Raw genomic sequence first — 7,310 nt, 5'->3', positions numbered from 1 at the left:
GATTTGCTGCAATTTATCTGCTTTATGCTAATAGAGAGCTGTTTCTGCAACTTCTGGATTTATTTAGCCCAAAGCAAAAGCAACCAGTTCTCTCGTGTATACTGGAAGCCTACTGTAAGAAGCAAGAGTGGAGATCAACATAAATGAACGCAAAGAACAGGTGCTGCTGTAGAAGACTGGGGATTGGGACTAAAGTGTCATTCACATGCATAAGCACAGTTCCCACTGATTTTTTCATGTCCCGCCCCTGACTACCTACATGCATGGTATCTTATCACCCAGTCCGTGCCATCCTTCCCATCCTTCTGTGCCCAGTTCTGCTATCAGATGAACCCTTACAGCTTTTACCGAAGCCAACTGGAATTTCAAATATGTTTTACATGATATTTTAAGTCAGTAAGTCTGCTCTCACAAGATCCAGTACAACCGGGGTTTCACTTGTTGTAATAGTGGGTCTTGATTTTTCCTAAGATTCTCATGATGCAAATGTTACCAGGCTTTTATGGGATTGGACACATTAAATTACTCTGTATGAGTCCCTCTCTCACTATGGAATGTCTTGCTTGCGGTAACTGGGTAAGTGCAGGTTTGCCAATCATACCATGGAGAAAGTGTAAGACAATTGCTAAATATACCAATAAGAACCATACCATATACCAATTGAGACATTCGTATCAAAAAACCTCTATCCGCTTCTGTGTCCTGTTACCCACTAGAGCAAAGATCCGTTTATGTTCACTTGCCTTACACCAGATTAACTTCCAGTGTCGGCATCAAAACCTCTTCAGCTGTCACTGTGTCATGATCCAAGACCTAGATTTCCTGTCGTGAAAGACCAGACACTGACACCCCCCTGAGCCACCGTGCTCTGGGGTCCCCGCTCCTTTTCCACAATGCCATCCAAGGAACCGCAGCCTCCCCTCTGATGCAGTTCTGCCCTGCAGTTTGCAGCTCAAGGCTAGACCTCTGCTAAACCCAGGCTTGCCTGCAATTTGTACTGGTCCCATGGAAGTCCTCATTCACACACAAAGTTAGGAGAGAGTCTGGAGACACACAAATGGAAAAACTTTTGGCCGCCCCCAGTCCCTTCCCATGGGGCCACCCACGATCTCCTTCACAGGAGCTGGATGAGTAAGCGTAGGGTGAGATGCTGTGACACTGAGTATGCAGAGTAGAAGTCCTATTACACATTTCCTTGTCACTTCCCCAGCAGACCTTGGGTTTGTTTTGCAGATGATGAGCCGATCTTTTTAGCGGGAGAGTGAAGGAACCGCATTAGTAGCTGAGGTAGCGGCACTAGTGGCTGGGGGTGTCCCACCTCCCCCTTGTGCAGGAATGAGACCTGCAAGGGTTACATATCACAGCCTTAGGCAAGCTATGAAATAAAAGAGACAGCTAGCAGCTAAGGGCCGAGAGAGAGAAAGAAAGGGAGATTTTTAAAAAAAAGGTCTCTACAAGTGGGAAGTTGTAGAAGGATGCTGCAGCAGGGCTGTCAGAGCAGCCTGGGCAAACCCTGCTAATTTCAGCCTTCATCCAAACTTCTGTGGTATGCATCTCTGCCACACAAGAGAAACTTCCTCCTATCAGTTAAGGAGCAGTCTTTATGTCCTCTAATTGCAGCAGAGACTCACCCTCTGATTAGTGAGAGGTTCCAGCTGTACTACAGTGCATGCAACCCCAAGGATTATCCTTCTCTTTTTTTTTTTTTTTTCTTAGGGTTTGTCTCCATCCCGCTTTAGAAAGGCACCATGGAGCTCCAGAGAGGATGCTGTATGTTTCCGAGACCTCACTTGGCTCTTTGTTGGGCTCACAAGCTCCCAAGGCTGCTGTCTGCTACTGGTACCATCGCTCCCTGCAATTCGCTTGCTTGAGTGAACTTCACCTTTCATCCACACTGGCTTCATATGGATGCAGCAGCTGTGGAGAGAGGCATCAGCAGGAAAAAAAATCATTTAAGCAGCCTGCTGGAGTGGATTCCCAGCCCCTTTTCTGTGCTCACCACCAGACACTGGGCAGGCAAAGCACTACCTACTGGTCTTCACCTGGGCTGGGCTATCTGAGGCGCAAAATAAGGAGGTGAAGGCCAGTAGCTGTAGCACCCCTGGGGTGCTGGTGTCATATGGGCCCTCTGGAACCTGGGATAACCACGGTCCCAGACATGCACACATGCTGTCAGCCGGTTCAGTTGGGCACTGTGGCTGGTAAGCTGTTCAATTGCAAGCCAGCTTTCCATGGCAGAGAAGACACCTTTTTTGAAAAGTGAAATTTCACTCTCTGGTACTTCTGAAGCACCAGCAAGCTGTTCTCGAGCCAGAGCCCTTAACAGAAACATTAGGCATGGAGAAGTTTTCCCGAAGTCTGGTGGCAATGTTAATTCTTGAAATACAGCTCCTTTTGCTCCCCAGCCCCTGTCCCCTGGTGTAGAGGGCACAGCTCAGCTGGCTTTTGACCTGTGCAATCAGAAGATATCTTCAAGTGACCCATAGTCCCTTACAAACCACGTCTTTAATTCTCAGGCTGGGTGGCATGGAGGCAGGCCAGAAGGAGAGCTGGCTGCCACATCTTTTCCCTTAATGCTGGCATTTTCAGCTCTGCCCCCCTCTCTCTGTGCCCACAAAGCAATGGTGATCTGCAAATTCACAATCCCCAGCTCAGTGGGGCTTGAGATGCTGGTGCATCCGTGCAAATTGTTTGTACAGCTTTTTTTTTGGGGGGGGGGGTCTGAACTCAGGATTATGTAAGCTTTTCTTTTCTCAAAAATAAGCAGTTCAGCAAACAGGCAGTATTAGGAGTGCTTTAATGAAATGTGTATGGGATGGGGTTTTCTGAACAGCCATGTCCCCCTTTGAATATAGATGTTCTTGGTCCAGCTCCACTCAAGCGGCTTCTCTAGCGCCTCTACTTCTTTCTTCCTCTGCAATGTGTTAGGAAAATAAAATTTTAAAAATTGTGGCGGTGTTAGGACAAACAAAATCCCCTATTTTTAGAACAGTTGAAACTTATCAATACTTGTTACCTGAAAACAACTTATTACAACAACTTATTCCCTGAGAATTTCTGGGTGATCTGGAAAAATAAGTTTATCCTTCCCCATCTCTATGTACAGGTGAAGGCTGAAGTACAGAGGTGGTGTCAATGTGTCAGGGGGTTGCAGCAAGCTGATGGGAGGCTGTGGACAGTAATCTAGGAACTTGTAGCAAATTCAGAGGAGGGCAGAGCAGAAAATGACTTATGTTTTGGCCGTCATCGTATTTTTAAATGGGACTGTCATTACTTTTCCCCTTTATCTTGAGGTTTGGCTAAAATATATATGTACATTTTCAATGTAAAACACTGTTTAACAGGCAGGACACTTGTGGGAAGGGTTTACCAGCAGCCCTAGGGAGCGATGTCCTCTCCCTCAGCCGAGGGACAGATTTCTCCAAGCACATTGTCTGGCCAGCCCGGTACCGGCAGCCATCCTTCCCCTCCTCAGGCGGCGGTGGCCAGGCTCTCCTGCAAGCAGCCACGCTGCGGCACGAGGCACCTGGGGGAAGCCACATGCTGTTGGGCTCCCATCTTTGGTTATTTATCATCTTGCCTCAAGCTTGAGCTGCCGGTCTCTACATGGACACCCTGTAGCTTTGCTGTTATTACTGCTCCCCTGGAGCCTTTTATTTGCCTCCTTCATATTCTTGGGGAAGTTACTAAATTAAAATAAATTCTGTAAATTCTCTGGATAATATACAGCTCCGGTGATACGGCTTAAAGATTTTATTGGCAACCGTTATCTCTAACCACAGATTCTTTTTTGTACACAATTCCTTCTCTCTAGCTTGGTTATGGAGAGGCCATTGCTGAGGCAATAATTTTCTCATATAGCTGTTTATGATTTTGTTCCTTCAGCCCATAGGAGAAGGAGAATCACCGCCTGAGAAGGGCGTTCAGAGCCAGGTGTCGAGCTTAAAAGTGTGCTGCAATTTTGGTCCAGGAAGAGGGCGAAGCAGGAATTGCTGGATGAAATTCCCCTAATTTGTGCCATGCAGAATTCATGGCTGGAGGGATTTCCCCTGGCATTACTTTTAACGAGTGGCGTTTTTTTCAGTCCCCTGCTTTCTGCATTAGCAGCACATGGGCAGGTGTTTGGTGTTACTGCAAATAGTGAGTATCTAGATGCAGTCCTGCTGTTTGCTAGCACAGAAGGGATGTGACAGAGCCTGATTCCTGCTTCCATGATGAGTTTCTTCATGTCTCTGACTGTATACCCTGCCAAGAGGAGGCAAGAAAAAGTTACTGTCAGTTCAAGGTACTACTTTTTAATAAGCCTCCCAGCTCCTATATGGCAGACTGATGTAAAAAAGATTTTTGTCTGGAAACCTCCATTCCCAAGAGCAGTTAGGAGCTTGGGGATGTAGTTTCACAGGATGGTCAGTCCGGAACCATGCCTCTTAGAGCTGGGATCAGACTGGCCAGCAACCAAGCGGCACAAGTCCCTGCTCTCATCTAAAGCTCCTTTTCTGGCTCAAACGCCTTCCAGAAATTTTGCCAGGGTGGCTCTGGGATGCCAGAGGATATGACCAATTGTGCCAAAGCCACCAGTGCCTTTGCTGTGCCCAGTCACCAAGTCCACATTGCACCTCCTCTCCTTATTTTGCTCCTCACCTTGCTGAGCCCTGACATCCTTCCGTGCTTTAAAACGCTGGGCATTGGCCATCTGCATTTTCTTTGGACACGTGGTGCAGGGGGCTCTCCCTAGTTGAAGGGAGAGCAGGCTCTGGTGGCTGCTACAAGCCTGTGCGTGTGTGTGTGTGCAGACACCAAACCCACAAGGATGTAGCCCTGATCCCAGTGTGCATGGTGATGTGGATGTGGCATTAACACTGTACAGATGTTTCAGCATCTGTCAGGACTGGACCAGTGGAAAAGCTGTGATAGTAGCCAGGAAAGGACTATGAATCATAGAATCGTAGAACTGTCCAGGTTGGAAGGGATCTTTCAGATCATGGTGTCCAACCATCAACCTAACACTGACAAAACCATCACTAAACCATGTTGCTAAGCACCACATGTACCCGTCTTTTAAATACCTCCAGTGATGACAAGTCCACCGCTTCCTTAGGCAACCTGTTTCAATGTTTGATAACCTTTCTGGTATAGAAATTTTTCCTAATATCCAGTCTAAACCTCCCCTGGTGCAACTTGAGGCCATTTCCTCTTGTCCTATCACTCGTTATTTGGGAGAAGAGACTGACCCTCACCTGGCTGCAACCTCCTTTCAGGTAGTTGTAGAGAGTGGTAAAGTTTATCCTCAGACTCCTTTTCTCCAGGCTAAACAACCCCAGCTCCCTTGGGTGCTCCTTGTAAGACTTGCTCTCCAGGCCCCTCACCAGCTTTGTTGCTCTTCTCTGTACTCGCTCCAGCACCTCAACGTCTAATGAAGACTGCCGCATCTTCAGCACAGGATCCTGCTCCATACTCCATGGCTGGGGAACATGTGAGGGCTTTTCTATGCTTCTGTTTCTTCACAGCAGCGCACAGCTTTCCCTTTGATCACTGACAGCCCTTTTCTGTGAAGGAGGGGCTGAATCTGAGGAGAAGAAGCACCACGGTTTCAGGAGAGGCTGCAAAGCCAAACAGAAACTGTCCTGGTCCTGGCACCCAAAGAGAAACCCAAGCTGAAGGGACAAAGAAGGCTTTGATGGCTGAGTTGCAAGCTTGTGTGCGTGCAGGTGCCAGCCCCACGAGCCCCACGAGGACATAGCCTTGAGCCCTGATGGCAGGATGGCATCTGACTGCCCAGGCCAAGGTACCTTGACCTGAATCATGGTTCCCACAGAGACTTTGGCCACCAGACCCCCACCTCCCTTTCCTTGCCATCCTTTCCCTTGCCCTTCCCTTGCTTCGGGATTTCATGCATTTTGGAACTGCCTGAAGAAGCTCTGGTTGTTGGAAGGGTTTAACTTTTAACTTTAAAGTTGAGGATCCAGGTGACAAAGTCCATCCCACTATAACTGAAGGCATGGTACGTGATCACCTAAGGAATCTAAAGACATACAAGTCCATGGGACCTGATGAAATCCATCCCAGAGTCCTGAAGGAACTGGCTGATGAAGTTGCAAAACCACTTTCCATGATATTCAAAAAGTCATGGCAGTCAGGTGAAGTCCCTGCAGACTGGAAGAAAGGAAACATCACACCCATTTTTAAAAAGGGTAGAAAGGAGGACCCTGGGAACTACCGACCTGTCAGCCTCACCTCTGTGCCTGGGAAGATCATGGAACAGATCCTTCTGGACGCCATGCTTGGGCACATGGAGGACAGGGGGATGATTCAGGACAGCCAACATGGCTTTACTAGGGGCAAGTCCTGCCTGACTAACCTAGTGGCCTTCTATGATAAAGTGACTAGGTCAGTAGACAAGGGGCGACCTATGGATGTAATCTATCTGGACTTCTGTAAGGCCTTTGACACAGTTCCTCACAACATTCTACTTGCCAAATTGGAGGGATACGGATTTGATGGGTGGACGGTTCGGTGGATAAGGAATTGGCTGAATGGTCGCACCCAGAGGGTGGTACTCAATGGCTTTAAGTCCAGATGGAGAGCAGTGACTAGTGGTGTCCCTCAAGGGTCCGTCCTGGGACCAGTACTGTTTAACATTTTTATCAAAGACATAGACAGAGGGATTGAGAGTACCATCAGCAAGTTTGCAGATGACACCAAGCTGTGTGGTGTTGTCGATACATCGGAGGGACGGGATGTCATTCAGAGGGACCTGGACAGGCTGGAGAGGTGGGCCCAGATGAACCTCATGAGGTTCAACAAAAGCAAGTGCAGGATTCTGCACCTGGGAAGAAACAATCCTCAGTATAAATACAGACTGGGGGATGAGGTATTAGAAAGCAGCCCTGAGGAAAGGGACTTGGGGGTGCTGATTGACGAGAAGCTGGACATGAGCAGGCAATGTGCTCTCGCAGCCCAAAAGGCCAATCACATCCTGGGCTGCATCAAAAGAAGTGTTGCCAGCAGATCCAGAGAGGTGATTCTGCCACTTTACTCTGCTCTGGTGAGACCTCACCTGGAGTACTGTGTGCAGGTCTGGAGCCCTCAATATAGAAAGGACATGGACCTGATGGAGCGGGTCCAGAGGAGGGCCACCAAAATGATCAGGGGGCTGGAGCACCTCTCCTATGAGGACAGGCTGAGGGAGCTGGGGTTGTTCAGCCTGGAGAAAAGGAGGCTCCGGGGAGACCTCATAGCGGCCTTCCAGTACCTGAGGGGGGCCTACAGGAAGGCTGGGGAGGGTCTGTTTACAAAGGCCTGCAGCGACA

The sequence above is a fragment of the Numenius arquata genome, chromosome 1 (genome assembly GCF_964106895.1).
Source record: "Numenius arquata chromosome 1, bNumArq3.hap1.1, whole genome shotgun sequence".
NCBI classification, from domain to species: Eukaryota; Metazoa; Chordata; class Aves; order Charadriiformes; family Scolopacidae; genus Numenius; species Numenius arquata.
The sequence above is the reverse complement of the archived record's forward strand: the minus strand, read 5'-3'. Positions refer to the sequence as shown.